Source organism: Bidens hawaiensis, unplaced genomic scaffold, assembly GCF_021521415.1.
Source record: "Bidens hawaiensis isolate Kalapana, Puna unplaced genomic scaffold, B.hawaiensis_p1.1 tig00007902_1, whole genome shotgun sequence".
Classification (NCBI taxonomy): domain Eukaryota; kingdom Viridiplantae; phylum Streptophyta; class Magnoliopsida; order Asterales; family Asteraceae; genus Bidens; species Bidens hawaiensis.
Window position 1 is genome coordinate 1,122,387 of NW_027491550.1, and position 21,878 is coordinate 1,144,264.

Below are 21,878 nucleotides of genomic sequence, written 5' to 3' on the forward strand. Positions count from 1 at the left end.
GTGTTTGCATATTTGTTTTTAACAGGATGTACTTTACTTTTGCTTTATTAAATCACTGTTGGTTTTAATATTTTGATTCAATAATGCGTAAGAATAAAATATGATAACCTTTACGGATTAAATCATGGAGGCAGTATTATTTTTGTCACATTAAAATAATTTTAATCACTGGCTAGGATGATCCTAGGCTTTTTAGACACATGCACAAGAATTAATTTTCGCCCCATCCGTCCACAAACCATCACCTCAAAGCCCACTCAACATGACAACATATCATATATAAAGTGTCTCAAACAGGTAATGCTTTAACAGAATTAAACCATTTTTAACCAGCGCAATTATTCATATGGAAGTTATGACTTTGTTTGCTATAAAACAATAAATCACAAGCTTATATATAAGATTTATCTATATATGTTCTTACAAATGTGTTCTTCTAGTAAATAAATTACGTAGTCTAACGTGACAAGTAACCAATCATTAATTTATAGAATTATTAAGATAACACATCTGAAATTGTGAAACTGTGTACTAAATCACTAATACACACACATTAGGCCGACTGTTATGGGAGTAAAAGGGTGGGGGGCTGGGGGCACCAAAGCCATGTCTCTTCTACGGCAAAGGGGGAGGGAGTGCCAAAGCGTGCTACCCAATCAAATGGATCCATGTGAAGGGTCAGGCCGTGAGGGCGCCATCAGGGTTCTCTGCAACACTTAGTCTTATGGTAGTATTTAGCATGTGGAATAGAATGGACCATTGAGAGAAAACGAGAAAATTGATGTTTGATTGGTCAATGACTAAGTGAAATGAAATCAAGAGCTACACAGTGAATTCAATTTTCTCTAGACACATAAAAATCATTATGTGAGCCACATGTTCTCGACACAGCCATCGTCGCCATTACCACATGACCGCCACCATTACTTATAACTTCCTTGCTCGTAGACAAATCTAGAATTGTCTTTCATTCCAAGGCCACTTGACCATCACCATTACAACCGCCGCCACCACATTACCATTTTTTTATTTTAGTAAAATTTATTTATCTTAAGGCATGAGTATTTTTGACATTTCGATTTCATTCACATGTTTTTTCACAGGACAACATAGTGATAATGATCAATTCCATTTTCTCGTCTATTCCATTATGTACCCCTTGTTAGAGCATAGTGAATGGTTCCATTTTCCCCAGTTTATTCCGCATGTCAAATAGGCTTTTTTCACCTTTTTCCGAACTTCTTTTCAGTTTTTCTCAAACAACGCGCAGTCGTCCTATATTATCCTAGTTTTTCTTGTTTAAATTTAATTTTAACCTAAATTATTTTTAATATACACTTATCTCAAAGTTTTATTTTAAACTAAAATAAACTTAAAATAATTTAAAATTAAAATATTACAATAAATTAAAATAAAGTGTTGAACAATGCATTAATAATTCAACAATAAAAATAAATTAGTAACGTGATTACCATCTTCAACGTTGTGCCAATTGACACTTTCATGTGACACTTTCATGTCAATAAAAATAAAATAAGGTAATGGGTTTATTTCTTGTGACGATTACCATCTTCAAATTAACGTTTTGAATATATTTTATCACATCCTCATCAGTAATGTAGTCATGTTATTATGTTAATGCCATTCCACCTTCCTTTTGCTCCTCTATATATAGCCAAACCCCAATTTCATGCAATGCATACATCTCCTCACCAACCCCTTCTCAACTTCCTTCGGGTTTTGAGGTTCGATCACACTCACAAAAGCATCAGAGTGTGTGTGTCGTGAATGGCTAACCGGAACTTAGAGAAATTGGCGTCCATTGATGCGCAATGGCGACTTTTAGTTCCAGGAAGAGTGCCCGAGGATGATAAGCTGATCGAGTACGATGCTTTGCTTTTGGATAAGTTTCTTGATATTCTTCAGGATTTACACGGAGAGGATGTCAAAGAAACGGTAACTCTATACTTTTGGTTGTTTTGAGAATGTTTGTATTAATAAGATGATGCATGCTAGCTTTGTTATTATTTTGATATTTTATGGTAGTTTTATTAGTTTTAGTAATTTTGCTAGTTAGGGTTGAAAAACCTGGATAATAAAAAGAAAAATAATTCTTTTAGAAAGAATTATGATCAACCCGGTCTCAACTATTAAGGACTTTTTTCTTCGCTAAAGCCCTAGTCTGTTGTAGTGTGCATTTTGATATTTTATAATTCATTTTGTTGTGAAACTGGCATGATCAATTGACACAATTAATTATGCAGGTTCAACAGTGTTATGAGCTATCTGCTGAGTATGAAGGAAACCATGATCCCAAGAAGCTCATGGAGCTCGGACACGTGCTGACAAGTTTAGACCCCATGGACTCCATTGTCGTTGCAAAAGCCTTTTCTCATATGCTTAACTTGGCTAATTTGGCTGAAGAGGTTCAAACTGCTTATTGTACAAGAACTAAACTCAAAAAAGGTGATTTTGTTGATGACTCTGATATTGAAGAAACTTTTATGAGACTTGTGCATAAGCTTAATAAGTCACCAGAACAAGTGTTTGACGCCCTCAAGAATCAAACCCTTGATCTTGTATTCACGGCTCACCCAACTCAATCCATCCGTAGATCTTTGCTACAAAAGCATGGAAGGTATTATTATTACTATACCCTTGTTCGAATCAAGTCTGATTTAAACTTTAAAGCAAAAGGTTTGTTAATTTTAGTTATAATGTTTTATTGGAACATATATTATCATTATTGAGCCCACCGGCCTAGTTTCCATCTCTTTATATTTCAATCACCTACTGAATGAAACTCAGTTGAGTCTTTCATTCGCGTACAGGATTCGAGACTCTATTGCACAGTTGTATGCCAAAGACATCACTCCAGACGATAAGCAAGAACTAGATGAAGCTTTGCATAGAGAAGTATGCTGCATCATCATCATGTGATTTCCTTAAAGTAATTACCTTTTGTCTTTTGCTTTCTTTATGTTTTATGAAATTGTGTAGATTCAAGCTGCTTTTCGCACTAATGAGATTAGAAGGGCGCCTCCCACCCCACAAGATGAAATGAGAGCGGGAATGAGTTATTTTCATGAAACAATATGGAAGGGTGTTCCTAAATTCTTACGTCGTGTTGATGCTGCTCTTAAGAATATTGGGATTAGTGAGCGTGTTTCATATAACGCCCCGCTCATACAGTTTTCTTCATGGACGGGTGGTGATCGCGATGGTATATGTTTATCATATATATATGTATAACGCTCTGTTAAAAGCGAGTTGATTGTTATAATACATGCAGGTAATCCAAGGGTAACTCCTGAAGTTACAAGGGATGTTTGTTTACTTGCTAGAATGATGGCTGTAAATATGTACTTTTCCCAGATAGAGGATCTTATGTTTGAGGTACGAAAATTCAGCTTATATATACCATGTTTTTTATTATTTTTATAAATGGATTGTTTTGTCCAGATGTCTATGTGGCGTTGTAGTGATGAGCTTCGTCTTCGAGCCGAAGAACTACATAGATCTTCTTCAAAGAGAGATGTTAAACATTACATAGGTAATTGATGTAAAGAATTCATTTTATTGTTACTAAACTTCGATGTGGCCTTTTGAGGTTGCTTAGGCGTGTAAACAAACCGAACAAACATGAATGGAGTATATATGTGTTCACTCGTTTAGCTTTAACTAAATAAAAGATCGAACAAGAACAATCTAATGAACGGGTTTTCTTGCTTGTTCAAAATATGAACATGTTCATTCCTTAACGGTATAAATGAATGAAACGAATGAGCATAGCAGAACATAGATGAAGAAATGTAACTGTAACTTAGCTAATTAAGAGTAAATGTGAACAATTTGTTGGGCCTAAAAAGCTATTAATACTAGACTAAAGTTTAGCGGACCTAAAAAAATCTAATTGAATGAATATATTAACGGACGCAAATGGACAAACTGTAACGATCATTCACAAACATAAATGAACGAACGAGACATGTATTCATGTTCATTAAGTGTTCGGTTTGTTTACAGAATTCTGGAAACAAGTTCCTATAACTGAACCATACCATGTGATTCTCGGTGACGTGAGGGACAAACTGTATAACACACGTGAAAGATCTCGCCATCTGTTAGCTCATGATGTATCAGACATACCAGAGGAGTTAGTTTATACCAATGTTGAACAGGTTAATATTTTCCTTAAATGTTAATTTGTTATATATACATTATTATATCAAATTCTCAAATTAAATGTTACAGTTCTTGGAGCCTCTTGAGATATGCTAAAGATCACTATGCGCGTGTGGGGATCGCGTGATTGCAGATGGCATTCTTCTGGATTTTCTAAGGCAAGTGTCTACCTTTGGACTCTCACTCGTAAGACTCGATATCCGTCAAGAATCTGACCGCCACACAGACGTTATTAACGCCATAACTCAACATTTGGGAGTCGGGTCATACCGTGAATGGCCCGAACCGAAACGCCAAGAATGGCTTTTATCTGAGTTAAGTGAAAAACGGCCTCTATTCGGGCCCGATTTCCCGAAAACAGAAGAAATTGCAGATGTTTTGGATACATTTCAAGTGCTAGCTGAGCTTCCATCTGATTGTTTTGGTGCTTACATCATCTCAATGGCCACGTCACCATCCGACGTGTTGGCGGTCGAGTTGCTTCAAAGGGAATGCAAAGTTAAACAACCCTTGCGTGTGGTCCCGCTTTTTGAAAAGCTCGCGGATCTTGAAGCGGCCCCGGATGCAATGGCCCGGCTTTTCTCGATCGAGTGGTACCGAAACCGGATAGACAGTAAACAAGAAGTTATGATCGGGTACTCGGATTTGGGAAAAGATGCGGGTCGGCTTACTGCTGCCTGGCAACTTTACAAGGCTCAAGAAGAGCTTATTAAGGTTGCTAACAAGTTTGGGGTTAAGCTTACTATCTTTCATGGCCGTGGTGGGACCATTGGGCGGGGAGGCGGGCCCACCCATTTGGCTATATTGTCTCAACCGCCCGAGACCATTCACGGGTCGCTTGGGGTTACAGTTCAAGGTGAGGTTATCGAGCAATCTTTCGGTGAGGAGCATTTGTGTTTTAGAACACTTGAGAGGTTTTGTGCGGCTACACTCGAGCACGGGATGAATCCCCCGATTTCACCACGACCTGAGTGGCGGGCGCTTCTGGATGAGATTGCAGTTTATGCAACCGAACAGTACCGTGAAATTGTCTTTAAGGAACCTCGTTTTGTCGAGTATTTCCGCCTTGTGAGTATTATTATTTATCATATTCGTACAAACAAACATATTCAGTATAATTCTATTCATAACAGAAAATAAACTAAAAACAAACCCTATGACACCTAATTAACTCGGGCCCGCGGGCTAAACACAAGTAAACCTTAATGATAACTAATAATCTAATATCTATATTTAACGTATATAGGCTACACCAGAACTTGAATACGGACGGATGAACATAGGGAGCCGCCCGTCAAAGCGAAAGCCGAGTGGTGGCATAGAGTCACTCCGGGCCATCCCATGGATCTTTGCGTGGACTCAAACCCGGTTCCATCTCCCGGTTTGGCTTGGATTCGGAGCAGCATTTAAGTATGCAATTCAAAAGGACACAAATAATCTTCACATGTTACAAGAAATGTACAAAACATGGCCATTTTTTAGAGTCACAATCGATTTAGTCGAGATGGTGTTCGCCAAGGGTGACCCCGGTATCGCTGCCTTGAACGACAAGTTACTCGTGTCCGAAGACTTATGGTCGTTCGGTGAATCTTTAAGGGCAAATTATGAGGAAACCAAGAATCTTTTGCTTAAGGTATAAATAAACAAACACCTAAATTAATATTATACAAGTATACAAAACTTATAAATATGATATTATTATTTAGTTTTTTACCTTCTTATGGTAGATTGGTGGACATAAGGATCTTCTTGAGGGTGATCCATATTTGAGACAAAGGCTTCTAGCGCGTGACTCGTACATCACGACTCTGAATGTGTGTCAAGCCTACACGTTGAAACGGATCAGGGATCCAAACTATCATGTGACATTGAGGCCTCACAAATCCAAAGAGTATACAGATCAGCCATTATGTGGCAAAACGGGTGATGAGTACATCAAGTTAAACCCAAAGAGCGAGTACGCCCCAGGCTTGGAAGATACGCTTATCTTGACCATGAAGGGTATTGCTGCCGGAATGCAAAACACTGGTTAACCAATTAAGTGATCATGTTATGTTATGTTATGATTATCTGTTGTTGGATGTAACTCAAAATAATAATTAATCCGCTAGCTGGATTTGAACTGAAGACAAGCAAGGCGCGTGCGTTTGTTTTTGAATTGTTCGATCTCTCGCAAATAAAGGTGCCGTTTGAGTCAAGGATTATATCTTGTGATTCTTAAGCTAGTTTGTTATTTGATTTCCCTAGTTAAGTCATTTGTGTGTATCGTTTAATTTTCAAGGTTATCAATAAATTTGAAAAGCTATTACTATTTGCTTCTCTATTTTGTGTGTTTCATTAATATAACTTCTCATCTGATAAGTGGTAACCAACATCTGTCTGGTTTGCTAAGTGGGATTTGGCTTGAGAATGGTGGAGTGAAGTGTACATGTTATGCTCCTGATATTTGGCGGCGAAGGGATATATATTGGCACTGTAATGTGTATGAATAAAATCTTTTTTATGCTAAAAAGTTGTTAGCCCGTTAATTTGTGTTTGGGCCAGCGCACTCGAGCCAATAAGTGGTTGGCAAATGCCAGATCGATTGTTTGATTGTTTCCCAAAGACGAGTGAAAGAAGATATCATCGTAACTTTTGGCATATGGCTGCCTTGAGCTATGCCTCTATATATACATGGATACTAGGTTAGTGACCCGTGTGTTACACGGGTTGGAGAAAATAAATTTGAATTTAAAGAATATAATAAAAATTAGATAAAATAATAAAAATATTGCATGAATCCTATAAATTTATTGTCGATGAGAATGTTGATATAATAAATATAGTTTTATATTTAATAAAATAAGTTAAAAATTATTATACAACGTAAACAACACCAATAAAAAACATAAGCATACGTTCATTAACATTTTAAATAGAAATAAAAATATAAACATTAAAAAAGAAATACAGTTTACATACAAATGAATACGTCTATTCTACTGATAGAAAGTAAGAACATTAAAAAAACATGGTCATTTGTAAGTTCATAAAAATCAACATAAACGAATAATTTGTTTGTTGTGTCAAAAATTTGTTTTAGTTAGTCACGTAGGCATGATATAATCTATCAAGGTTAAGAGTGAGCAAACATGGGATTAACAAAAAAAAGGAAAATTGGTTTTAAATAATCCGAACTATGCCCTATTGGCAAATAACAGTCCCAACTTAACACTGGCCAGTGGCGGTCCCAACTATAGGTATATTTGTTTTTAACAGTCCGCGACTAACGAAACCTTAACTCTGTTAGTATGATGCTGAGGTGGCATGCCTTGTTGTAAAAAAAACATTGTATGTGGCATAAAGTGGGCCCCTCTCCATCCCCTACCTCTTCCTTCTTCTTCTTCCCCCAACCAGCCAACCTCGATCATTCACTTCCCACCACCAACCTGCCACCAACACCATCACTGACCTGCAACCACCACCACCTTTAATCCCTAATTGAAATCAAATTAGAAGCTGAAAAGAAACATGTTTCCAAAACCATGGATTCTGACAAGGAACCCGAATCACCTATATTTATCAAGCTCTCACCATTCCATTTTAAACAACCTAGCGACAATTCGTTTGGCATACCTGACCCGTCAAACAAAACGCTGTTAATAATCATGGTGTTTTGGGTCAAGTAGTAAGGAGCTGGCAGATTTGGGTCGGGTAAGGAAGAGGAACAATCTGATGCTTCGTCATTGTGTATAAATTCAAAATCACTGGTGTATTTTACATTTTCCGACCCGTTCTTAGTCGTTGCCGAGTTCCGATTCGAAACCCTTGGTGGTGGCGCTGGTGTGGTGGTTCAGCAGAGTGCCGGAGCACCTGGTCGGATTGTCGGTTATTGCGTTTGTTGACCGTGACTAGCTTCATCTTTGTGATATATGCCCTAAGTGGTCGTTGTTATTGTGACATTACAGGGAGGGAGGGAGAGAGAGAGAGAGAGAGAGAGAGAGAGTAATATAATGAAGAGACTATGCCATGTATGCTTACCACGTAATCAGATTTTTGACAACAGGCGTGCCACCTCATCATCATACTAACGGAGTTAAGCCTTCGTTAGTCGCGAACCGTAAAAAGCAAATATACCTTTAGTTGGAACCGCCACCGGCCAAGTGTTAAGTTGGGACTGTTATTTGCCAATAGGGCATAGTTCGGATTATTTAAAACCAATTTTCCAAAAAAAACTAACCATATGCTACTTGGACATTGGGTATGAACCAATCAGAAACCGACAATAATATATATATATATATAACACTGAGTTTGAAAATATATAGTTGCATTAGCCTTCAAAATAAAGAGAAAGCTGGATATGTAAGTGTCACACCCCAGACCACGGCCTAGGCGTATGACACATATGTTGGCACCATGTTTGTAAATAAATCAGAGTTACAGATTTAAAGCGGAAGTTATATTTATGTGGATTTAAAATGTTATATTCACATTAACAAAAGACGGGAATTAAAAGTTTCCCGTTTAGTGTTTACATATGATTACTTGTTTATACAAAACCACCATTTAAGTTTTTAATGTTTAACAAAAGATCCGAGCCATCGGATAACAAAGCACTTCGAGCATTCCAAGCTCCTAATCATGATTATCTGCGTAATGTTTAGAAAATACGCCAGCAACATATGCTAGTGAATAAGCTGACGTATAAAATATTTTTCTTTACTTGATTACCCCTCGAGACATAACTTAGGTCCGACCCATCGTGGCTTAGGAATAATCAAGCTTTAAAACAAAACACAATTATAAACTTAAGTAACACACAAGACACCCCAGCAAACACCGTAGGGTTCGACATTACTTAGGTACAATACGTATACACATGATCAGTCTCACTCGGACTTAACTTAGGTCCGGCCCATCGTGGTGGAGGTCATGACCAGGTGTGGTGCGGTGTGCCCACCGAATTTTTACCATATATGTAAGGATTCAAACAAACGTACACGACAGCCTGAGGGCTAGCGATTACTTTTGTTTATAATGTTTTAGAGATATGTAATCTCATGTAATTCATTTCATTTATTTGACTCGATTAAACAAGTTTATAAAGTTGGGCGTATTCACCTTTTCTTGAAATGATCAACTTCAATACACTGACCGGTTCTTTCCTTTCTTTGCTATCTCGCACCTATAGTACGAGTATAACCTTTTGTTAGTCGGATCTTTAATCTGGCTTAAGACCTCTAGTCTCTTTTGTATAATCTTTACCTCGATTATATTTTCTTTATGAACCTTTAGTTCAAAACATCTTTCTGTTATTTTAAACCTTTAGTTTAAAATATCTTTTCTTTCTTTTCTTTTACAAGTTTAAAACCTTTAGTTTAACTTGTTTTACTTTTCTTAAAACACCACGTTTCTTCTTCTTTAAGAAACATATACTTTTCTTTGCACTTATTAAGTTCGAGTGGGCGGGGGGGAAACACGCTTGTGTGGATCTTCAGGAGTGTCTTCTCTTGTTGGGCTCAGGGACCGTGGGTTTGTTATGGGTCAGGCTGCGTTGAAGGCTGAATCAGGCAAAGTTGTTAAACACGAGAAATCTTGTTTAGAGAATCAACATGTCTTTCTCCTATTTGCTTTTGATACATTTGGTTTCCTGGCCCCAGAGCCTGTAAATTTTTTTAAGTAGCGTTCAGCGGGTCGTACACGGAACCTCTTCAACTCCTAGGTCTCAAAGCTTCGTTTTTAGTAGGATTGGTTTTGCTATTCAAAAGGGGGTAGCGGCACAACTTGTTGCCCGTTTGCCTGCCACTTTATTGTAAACGTTTTCTAGAAATGGAGTTATGAATTTTTTGTAAAAAAAAAAAATATTTAAGAATAATAACAATAAACTTAAATAACATTTACAACAAAGAATTACTTATTTTCACATTCTTTCTTTTATATTCTTTGTTACGTTTTCTTTTTTTACTTTTAGAGGTATCGAGTATATCCTCGATTTAGGGTTTTAAGCCTTGATATTTTATTATTATTTTATTTGGGCATTATGCCTACTTTGGTTGGCTTATAGAAACCCTAGTTACTTGAGCAACACTTCGACGCCTTATTGCTTCACGAGCTTCCTTTGAACAACACTTCTCTTCGACACCTTTTTCCTTTGCACGCAAAACAAGACACACCTATCTTCGCAACATGTCGGCACGCTTATCGAGGTGAGTGACGGGTGGTCCATTGGACACCCCTTAAGTGATTTAAGACCGTTAATAATCACGCGTTCAATCGGTTTATTTTGTGTAATTAGTTGACTATTGTTACTCATATAATTGCAGGTAGGAGAAGATAGAGGATGTAATTACGAGAACGTGGGCGAAAACGGTGAAGAAAACGGAGTTGAAACGAGAAAGATATGAAGAAAACAAGAAAATGAGAAAGAGCTCCACCGTGGGCCACGGTCTGGACCGTGGTCCACGTCCAACTGATCAAAAACGACAGTTTACATCGTACTGTGGCGTTCTGGAGACCGTGGAGACCACCGTGGGCCACGGTGCGGAGCTGTAAATGCCGAAAATACTTGTTTTTATTCTGTTTTTGGGTGTCTTTTCATCTATCTAACACTTTGGAACGACCTAGGGGCGATTTTTGGGTCCAAGAACAAGACTTTGGTGATTATAATAATTTTTTTGGGTTTATGATTCGTTCGATTATCTTAATTGAGGTGATGATTAATCAAACGATGTGTGGCTAGTACTCTTTATGTTCTCTCCTGAATTGTAAGCTTTTCTAATTGGATATTTGTTAATCGTTATGTTATTGGTGAGATAGTATTTTGATCATATGATTATTTTGCTATGGTGATTGTGTGTTTGTTTTGTATATGTTAGTATGGTATAAATTCGTGTTCTTGACTATCCGTTCTTGGTGCCATAGGCAATCGAGATTTAGTAGAAGAGAATTAGGGTTAACAATACTAAACTGATTATTGAGTGAAAACCTTGCGTTTTTGTAATCCAAGTACTTAGTCCTCTCTTATCACATCCAAATGTATTTTCACGAACTATAATTGTGTAGTTCATCTCACAAGTAAACATTAACTTTATCAATATTGGAAACCTGAAATCGGGAGAGAGCAATCTTTCTTATATTGTTTAAAACTCGTTTATTGTTTTAGTTATTTTTGTTAATCAAAATCAAACAACCAACTCTTTGAATTTACTTTTGCACTTAGTTTAATACAGTTTAATCATAAAGCTACTTAGTAATACATTTTCCACAAACTCCCTGTGTTCGATACCCGCTTAGCGCTATCTAATAGTTGTAATCGGTTTATTTTTGAGTGAGTCTTCGACCTCACGTCAAATTTTGGCGCCGTTGCCGGAGAGTAGTGCGCAACGTGTGTTAGCTTTAGTAGTTTTTGTTCGTTATTTTCGGGTTTATGATGGTTGTGTTAGTGTGCAGGTACCTACAGGTGTATGCATACTAGAAGATCTAACAGGTCATCACCGCTAGTTATTGATCCCGAGATTGACCGAGGAAGAAACCGAGTTTTACTTAGAGAGAACAAGCTTCTTGGTTCTCCAACTACATCAAACAGCACCTTGGATTCACCAGTTCTCTCTTCGGGTCAACCAATCCCGACTACACCTCCACCAAATCCACCTCCACCGGTCACTACTAATATACCTACAGCATCAAGTGAACTCCAACCATCACCCACAACCGAACCATAGTTGCTCAATACACCTACTCAACATCGTCAACATTACCACCTATTACCAACCTTTTTCCTAACTTTGGTGCGTCATCATCATCTCAACAATATCAACCACCACCCTTTCAACAATAACAATCAAGCTACCAATACCAACCCCAACCTTTCATGCAACATTCAAGATCACAAGGTGACGGATACGGATATGGGTTTGACAGTGAATTTGAGGGGTATGAAGTGGAAGGTTACTACGTGGGAGGTGATGGAAGCAAAAGGGTAAATCCAGGAAATTTTGGTTATGGTCAATGGCAACAACCGGAACCGTTGCAAGAGTTTAATCGACAACAACCACCGCCGGTTGTTCAACAACACGTTCAACCACAACCACCTGTTGTTATTAATCAAGTTCAACCGCCGCCGATTATTCAACAACCGCAAGGGCAACCTCAAGATCAACAATTCCAACCACAAATGCCCCAACCACAGTTTCAACAATAATTTGCGCAGCCAAGGCCCGTTTATAGGCAAATGGGTCAACCAAGAGTACCAATGGGGGTACCAAGAAGGCATGCAAGAGAGATGGTAAGGGGGATTGAAGCCCATTTCCGACCCATAATTACTAATAATCCATCTCTGGTGGTTATTCCTCACAATCAACAAGGGAGGACATTTGAAGTAAGAACCAATTCCCTTCAAAGTCTTCCGAAGTATAAGGGTCTAGCAACGGAGGAACCGCACTTCCACTTGGAGGCATATGACTCCATTTGCAACACAATTGGGGGTCAAGGTTTTACATCGGATGAAGTCAAATTGGTTCTATTTCAATTTTCGTTGGAAGATAAGGCAAAGAGATGGTTTTACACTTTGCCTTCCGCGTCTATTTATACTTGGGCCGAAATGCAACAAAGATTTTTGAAAGAATTTTACACGGCCTAAAAGACCAACGATGCGAGAAGAAGTTTGAGAACCTTCCAACAACAATCGGGGGAAATATTTTATGAAGCATTCGAGAGGTTTAACATGATGATTAAAAATTGTCCTCATCATGGTATTGCTTTATGGGAATTGTTGAATGCGTTTCATGAGGGTTTGAGTATGGAGGATGAACGGGATTTGCGGTCAATCACTAATGGTACATTTGGTACCAATTATGAACAAGATGATTGGGCGTATTTGGAACAAATGGCGGTTACATCAAAGAGAAAGGCTCAAACCGGATGAAGAGCAAGACCAGCGATTGGTAGACCGCAAGTGCAAGCCGTGGAAGAAGGAAATGTACAAACCACTAATCAGGTAATTGATATTTATACAATTTGTAACGAGTTGGGTCATGCTTCGGAGGTATGTGCAGTAGGTCAAGAACCGCTGGAAGAGGTGAATGCACTTCAAGGGGGAGGTGGTAGGAATTACAACATGAACTCCAACACCTACCACCCCGGGTTGAGAAATCACCCGAATTTTTGATATGGAAACCCGGCCACTCAATCTAACCCGAATTTTCAAGGAAAACAAGGAAATTATGTTCCTCGCCAACAATATAATAATCAAGGTAATTTTCATGGTGGTAAAAATCAAGGGTTTCAAGGTCAAGGAGGTGGCGGTCAAAGTGGGTCAACGGGTCAAGGTGCATCAAGTGGAAATGAGGTTATGGACATGTTGAAGTTGATGCAACATGACATGCAACGAAGAAATCAACTTGATGAAGTAAGAATGCAAAAGGATGAAGTTAGAGATAAAGCCATCCAATCGTTGACCACTCAAATGGGTCAACTTGCAACCGATGTTGCGAATTTGAAGAAAAACAGCTCGAGTTTAAAGAAGGGGAACAAGGTGCATATCAATGCGGTAAGTCTTTTACCTAATTTTGAAATTTCTGGTGTTCAAGTTGACCCAACACCACAGTTTGTTGAGGGGGTGGTGGAAGATATTAGTAATGAGATTGAAAATGTGGTTAATTATGAAACAATTTTTCCAAATAACTCTAAACTAAAACCGAATGAAACATCTTTTTGTGAAAATTGTTCTTGTGATAAATGTTTAAATGGCAAATTAACCAAAATAAGGGATGAGAGTGTTGATTATCATACTCTCCCGAGTAATCTTCAAGACCCAGGAGTGCCCCTTTTATCAATCCAAATTGGTGAATTTAAAACTGATCGGGCATTGCAAGATCTTGGAGCTTGTGTTAGTATCATGCCCGATAGTTTATATGATCAGTATGAGTTTGGTCCGCTAAAAAAAGTAAATACCACCGTGGTTTTAACGGATCAAACCCATACACTTCCCCGAGGCATGATATATAATGTGATGGTACATGTGTAGGATTTATGTTACCCAGTTAACTTTTTAGTACTTGATTATGCTAAAAATGTAACTAACACGCAACCTACAGTCATACTGGGTAGACCCTTGCTTGCCACTTCACTTGCATTGATTGATTGTGCAAAGGGTACACTGGGAATAAAGTGTGGGAATCGTGATAAATGATTATTATTATTTGAAAATACTGCTGACCTTTTGTTGGCAAGGAAAGCTTGAAGGCGGATTTTGTTAACAAGTGTGTATCCTTGAGCAAGGTTCACACGAAAGTGGAGTGTTTTGTGATTGACAGGTTAGTTGAGAACAAAGAAGTTGAGCATCAACAGAGTGAGAATGTGGCAGAAAAAGGTAGCCGACCAAGGAAGACGAAAGTGAGATATCCACCTAACCTAAATGATCCAAGGTGGAGATTGAGGATGTTCGGGCCCGACCCTGGTTTGGCGGAAGACTGGCAACAGTTGCTTGAAAAAGAGTGTGCTGATAACGAGAAGGCTGCACGAGAGTGGGCCAGTCGCCCACCTTGAATGTTGTAAAGTTTCATAAAGGTGGTAATTGTACATTTTGTATATTTTTATTTATTATTTTTTTTGCATTATAATTTCTAGTTTGTTTGTTATTAATGGTATTTTAAGCATACCATCTTAGCAAAACCCAAGTGTGGGGAAATTCTTATGGATTTCTCTTCGACACTGGGTTTTTCATGGAAGGAAGTGGAGTTTTACTTAGTAGTGTCTTTGTTTTTATTTTCTAAAAATCATACATTGGGGACAATGTATCCCAAGTGTGGGGATGAGGAAATTTTCGTTTGTTTTGAAAAGTTTCGTTAAAAAAAATTAAAAAAAAATCAAAGAAAAAATTAAAAAATCAGAAAAACTTAAAAAATTTATAAAAAAATGTGTGTTTAATGAAACCGGAAAGTGGTAAGATGGCAGGGTAAAGTTTTAGTCCCTTTTCATGGTCACAATTCCCTAAATAACATGTGCCTAGTCGTTTTTAAAAGGAGATTATGTAGTTTTCTAATCAAGGTTAGCATGCTTTCGGTGTAATAACTTGCATGACACGTCCGTTTATACTTGGAAATTGAGAAAGCAAGGATTGGTGAAATGGTTGATATTCTCCTATAGAACTTTTACAATTAGTGCATTTCGAGATCTTAGCTTGGCATGAGTGCAAAAGTGATAGAGGCACTTAGGTTAAGCCTCGTCTGGATGAGCGAGAGTGTGGGTACTGGGGGTTGGGTCCTCATACATTATACATATGAGGATGGTTATGTGAGGGGCGGGGGGGGGGGGGGTTGGTTCCTTTAGAAAACCTTATTGGGCCTATTCTTTTATTTAATCAACCCCGATGTTATATTGCGAAACGATCCAACTTAATATGTTTCTATGTAATTGTTTTAGTATTTATCAGTTAGATATGTGAAACATTATGTTTATCATGTTGGTATGTAATGTTCAAGTATTATTCATTGAAAAATAAATGTTTGTATTAGAGTTGAAATGTTTATGTATGCATAGTTCAAAGTATTATGTATTGAGTGGAAAAAAAAAAGAAAAGAAAAAGAGAAGTTAGTGATGTTTATAGTTGTTTATTTCATTGTTTTCTTAGTTTGTTTGTAATAAGTCGGATCGGGTCATTTGACCTACTTTCAATATTCCCTTCCATACCCTTACACTTGGCCCCGTTAGAACCCGTTTTAAGACCATCTTGATTCGTATTCATGTCAAATGCATTTACATAGGTGGAGATTTGATGATTGTACAAGCGTATGCGAGGAGAATTGATTAAATATGAAATGTATGGATGATCACCAAGAAAATGTCAATGTGTAAATGTGTGTTATGTATATGTAAAAGCCGAAAGCATGTTAGGTTTGGTTAGAAATCTATGGTTTAAATGGAAAGTCAAGTGAACTAGTGCAACCGATAAAAACAAGGGAATAGGGTTTGACTTGGGACCTTAACTGAACCGGATTTGTGGTAAGATTGGTGGATACAAGTTGAATGTAATAGAAAGTTGGTATTGATATGTTACTTGGGGGCAAGCAATGGATAAGTGTGGGAATGTGACGGGTGGTCCATTGGACAAACTTTAAGTGATTTAAGACCGTTAATAATCACGCATTCAATCGGTTTATTTTGTGGAATTAGTTGACTATGGTTACTCATATAATTGCATGTAGGAGAAGATAGAGGATGTAATTACGAGAACGTGGGCGAAAACGGTGAAGAAAACGGAGTTGAAACGAGAAAGATATGAAGAAAACAAGAAAATGAGAAAGAGCTCCACCGTGGGCCACGGTCTGGACCGTGGTCCACGTCCAACTGATCAAAAACGATAGTTTACATCATACCGTGGCGTTCTGGAGACCGTGGAGACCACCGTGGGCCACGGTGCGAAGCTGTAAATGTCGAAAATACTTGTTTTTATTCCGTTTTTGGGTGTCTTTTCATCTATCTAACACTTTGGAATGACCTAGGGGCGATTTTTGGGTCCAAGAACAAGACTTTGGTGATTATAATCATTTGTTTGGGTTTATGATTCGTTCGATTATCTTAATTGAGGTGATGACTAATCAAACGATGTGTGGCTAGTACTCTTTATGTTTTCTCCCGAATTATAAGGTTTTCTAATTGGATATTTGTTAATTGTTTATGTTATTGGTGAGATAGTATTTTGATCATATGATTATTTTGCTATGGTGATTGTGTGTTTGTTTTGTATATGTTAGTATGGTATAAATTCGTGTTCTTGACTATCCGTTCTTGGTGCCATAGGCAATCGAGATTTAGTAGAAGAGAATTAGGGTTAACAATACTAAACTGATTATTGAGTGACAACCTTGCGTTTTTGTAATCCAAGTACTTAGTCCTCTCTTATCACATCCAAATGGATTTTCACGAACTATAATTGTGTAGTTCATCTCACAAGTAAACATTAACTTTATTAATATTGGAAACCTGAAATCGGGAGAGAGCATTCTTTCTTATATTGTTTAAAACTCGTTTATTGTTTTAGTTAATTTTGTTAATCAAAATCAAACAACCAACTCTTTGAATTTACTTTTGCACTTAGTTTAATACAGTTTAATCATAAAGCTACTTAGTAATACATTTTCTACAAACTCCCTGTGTTTGATACCCGCTTATCGTTATCTAATAGTTGTAATTGGTTTTTTTTTTTTGAGTCTTCGACCTCACGTCAGCAAGTCGTCGGGTCATCTAGGAATGGCTTGGCCTTCAATATAATGTCGTCGGTACTTTGGGATATTGTTGGTTTAATGGCACGGAACACGAGGAAATCGGGCACGTTTTACGAGGTGGTCGAGGGTACGCTTCTCGAGGTTTAGAGAAATGTTTAGAAAGAGATAGTGATGTATGAAATTTTGGTGTGAAGAGTGAGATGGCCGGAGCTTGCTATTTATAGGAAAATATGGGGACCCGTCGCGATACGTGATGGTCCCCTTGGTCACCTGTCGTGTATCGCGACGTAGGGTGATGAGCTTTCCATAGACTTGCCACGTGGCAGACGTTGTGCCACGTGCGGACATATGGCGGGACACGTGTCTTGCTGACAGACAACCCAATCGCGATACGCGATGGGATTGAATCCAAGACCATCGCGTATCGCGATCGGTCCAGATTTCAGAAGTTTTCTTTTGGATCTTTTACTTTGAATTTTGATACTTTTGACCCATTATTTTCATAATGTTACATCCTCTTCACCTTGAATTAAATCTCGTCCTCCAGATTTGTTTCTTTATAACAAGTGGGGATACTTTTTCTTTATTTCGGAATTAAGTTCCCAAGTGTATTCGGGGCCTCTTCGTGAGTCTCACTTTACTTTGACAATTTTCAATGTACGTCTCTTTAATGTCTTTGTTTTCGAATCTTCGGTTTGAATTGGTCGTTCTACGAATTTTATATTTTCATTAATTTATACGTCTTCTAAAGGCGTAGACAGAGATTCGTCGGCTAGACATTTTCACAGATTAGATACGTGGAATACATCGTGTATCCCATGCATTTCTTCAGGTAATCGCAAATGTTATGTGACAGTACCTATTCGCTCGAGTATTTCCAAAGGTCCAACGAAGCGTGGACTTAATTTTCCTTTCTTTCCGAAGCGTACAACGCCTTTCCATGGGGAGACTTTTAATAGAACCTTGTCTCCTATATTGAATTCTAACGCCTTACGACGGACATCAGCGTAACTCTTTTGTCGGTCACGTACCGTCTTAAGTCGTTCTCGGATTTGAAAAACCTTATCGGTGGTTTCTTGGACTATCTCGGGTCCAGACAATGGATTATCTCCGGTTTCAAACCAGCATACCGACGTTCTACATTTACGGGCCATACAACGCGTCAAACGGTGCGGCTTGAATACTTGTGTGATAGCTATTATTGTATGAAAATTCCATTAGGGGAAGATGGTCCTCCCAACTTCCACCTAAGTCAATCACACAAGCACGGAGCATATCTTCCAACGTTTGAATTGTCCTTTCGCTTTGCCCATCGGTTTGAGGATGATAGGCGGTGCTAAGGTTTAGCTTTGTGCCTAAAGCTTGTTGGAAGCTTTTTCAGAAATGAGACGTAAAACGACTGTCTCGATCGGAAATAATAGACAGCGGTACTCCATGCAAAGCAACAATGTTGTTTACATAAATATTCGTTAATCTATCCATTGAGTATGACTCGTTTATGGGTATAAAGTGTGCGGATTTTGTTAGTCTATCCACAATGACACAAATTGTCACATCCCATTTAGTGATAAAATAAAATATTTGAAATTTATATTTCAAATATTTGTAAACGAGTAAGTAGCAGGTAAAACAACTCATTTAAATAAGAGACATTTAAAAGAACATTTAGTACTATCTAACTACGTTTAAATATATAAAATGAAAACTAAAATATTGTTATTGTAAAAAAAATGTTTGAGGAAAACATATAATAATAATAATAATAATAATAATAATAATAATAATAATAATAGTGAAAGTAACGTTGAAGTGTAATATTATAATAGTAATAATACTAATAATAAAACAAAGAAATCAAGATAGGATGAGCTTGTATGCGTAAGGAACAAGGAACGATGTTTGGATAAATGGAGATAATTATCTCAATGTAGATAAGAAAGAAAAAGCTTCGCCAGGAAGTATTCTTAACCAACAAACAAAGTAGTATATATATATATATATATATATATATATATATATAATCTTTGTTGGTCAGAATCTTGATAAACCAAAACCAACAACTAAATGAGTAGAGAGGAATAAGTTTTTAAGCAAGAAAAAGTAGTAGTATATGCACTATATATGTTTCCTAGGTTTGTATACTGAAAGCAAAAATATTTGGGAAGAAAGTTAAGAGCTATATAGTTCTAAGCAAGAGTCAAGGAGTTGGGTAACTTGGAGACGGTTTCGATTATTATAATAATTAGCGGTGTGCCACCTGTGCGCGAGTTACTAATACTAGAAGGTAAGTACACAGACCATAATCATGTTATTTTTATAAACGTTTTATATATGTTTATTTTGATATGCATATATATGATTATTTGGGAAATGATTGTGGACCCAAGTATGTGAATTAATGTGTGACTTAAAAAGAGGCTATAGTTTTAATATAAATATGGTGGTATGCCTCTAATAAAAATACGGGTTGTGAATCTCGATGGTTTCGGTAGTTGAAACTCCAAATTTTTAATACTATATATAAAAGATTTTGGGAGTTGAAATCTTAAGGGGTTCGGGTGTTGAACTCCAAATATAAAAGGGGGAGTAAATAACACTCATGGGTTAAAAATGAGCTCATAAGGAATTCGGGTGTTGAATTCCCAAAGAATAATGAGGAGTAAACTTAAGAATTTCGGGTGTTGGCATCCCAAGGAATTCGGGTGTTGAATTCCCAAATAATAAGGTGGAGTAAATATAAGGATTTCAGGTGTTGAAATCCTAAGGAATTTGGGTGTTAAATTCTAGATGAAGATAAAACATATTTTTATAAAATGGTGTACTTAGTTAGCAAAAGCTAATAAAAATATGTTTTAAAATGTTTTCAGGAAAGGCACTCATAGATGGTTAAAGTTTCATGGACGGGACCAGACTGATAAGGGAACTATACTCTCTTGTTTAATAGTTTGTGTAATAAAGTTTGTTTTAAACATATATGTTTTCTTGTACAATATATATTTTTATAAAATAAAACGTCACCACGAGTGACAAATTTTGGATGTAAACTGAGACCTACTCTGATGTGTATTTAGTAAAAGTATTATATATATATAAAAAAAAGTTAGGTTGTTTCAAGTTAGTATTAGAGCACGGCTCGAGAGATTTAAGTATTTAGGATAAATACTTAGACTCGAACCATAAGTGCTCTTGATAAATAAACGAGAGGGTTCAGTCCAGAAGCGGTCCATGGAAGCTTCAAAGAGAGTTTTGTATGGGTGCATAAATGAAAATAAAAGATAAAATATGTGAAAACTGAAATTTGTATGTTTAAAAGACAATATAGTAGTTGTGAGATCAAGATGAGTATAATATATTTCTTTCATGCCTGGCCAGTATGAGAGTAAATGTATCATACCGTTATGAATTCTCAATAATTATATTGTTTTTGAAACAAAAAAGAGTAAGTGGGAGAAAAATAATATGCATTAAATGATGTGTATGTTTATATTTATTGCATCTTATGTGCATATACGGTGCTTTGTGCTTTATGGCCTAGATAAATTGTTATAATTTACAATAGATTGAAGAGTATAAAGGCCTTAAACAAAGTACCTTATAAGGGATAAGATTATGGAATGAAAATAATAATAAATAAATTATTCGTCATAGTAAAAAGATATGGCAGAGGAAGAAGGAAATATTGCATATGGTGATGGAAATCGTAATGTAGAAAAGCATGTAGATAATGCTTCAGAAAGATCTGCGTCTTCACCTCATTAAGATGATGCTATAAAATTTGTACCTGATGAAATTCGCAAGCAAACTGCAATTGAGGTCGGGAAAGCATTCGAAGCCAATATTCCATTTCTTCCGGCCGAAATGCAAAATTCTATAGGAATTATGTTGGAAGAAAATTTGAAAGATAATGAACTGATTGTGGAAAAGCCTCTCGAGAATGTGGGAGCGGCACCAAGAGTGGATTGTGGAGGTAGAAACGCATCGATGTGCGTATAGAAATTCCATGGTTTGTAAACCGTTACAATTTAAAGGAGAAATAGACCCCTTGGTTAGCCAAAGGTGGATTACAGATATGGAGACTATTTTTGATACGTGTCACTGCGACGCGGCTGATGAAGTGATGTTCGTAGCGAACCAATTTGTTGAATGAACTAAAGATTTGTGGGATATGGTCAAAAAGGAAAAAGGTAGGGAAACGAAAAGAAATGTCTTGGGAAGAATTCAAACCAATCTTCCTAAAACATTTCAGTCCTCGTGTTGCAATTGATCGTATCACCGAAGAACTTCTTCATGTGCGCCAAGGCAATGAAATGGTGGATGAAATATTTGGAATTTTCTATGATAAAGCAAAATTTTGCCCTTCTCTTTTCACTAGTTAAGAAGCGTGGATGACTTGTTTCCATCTTATCCTTAAAACAAAAATAAGAGAATTTATTTCTCCGTCAAAGTGTGGAAGTCTCGAGGAGCTTCTTAATTGGGCTCGTGAATGAG

General features: G+C 37.2%; 1 pseudogene; it reads left to right on the top strand.

Annotated features, from left to right (window-relative positions):
• Positions 1-1,788: 1,788 nt before the first annotated feature.
• LOC143636392 (phosphoenolpyruvate carboxylase 2-like) lies at positions 1,789-6,218 on the top strand (annotated as a pseudogene).
• The last annotated feature ends 15,660 nt before the right edge of the window (positions 6,219-21,878 follow it).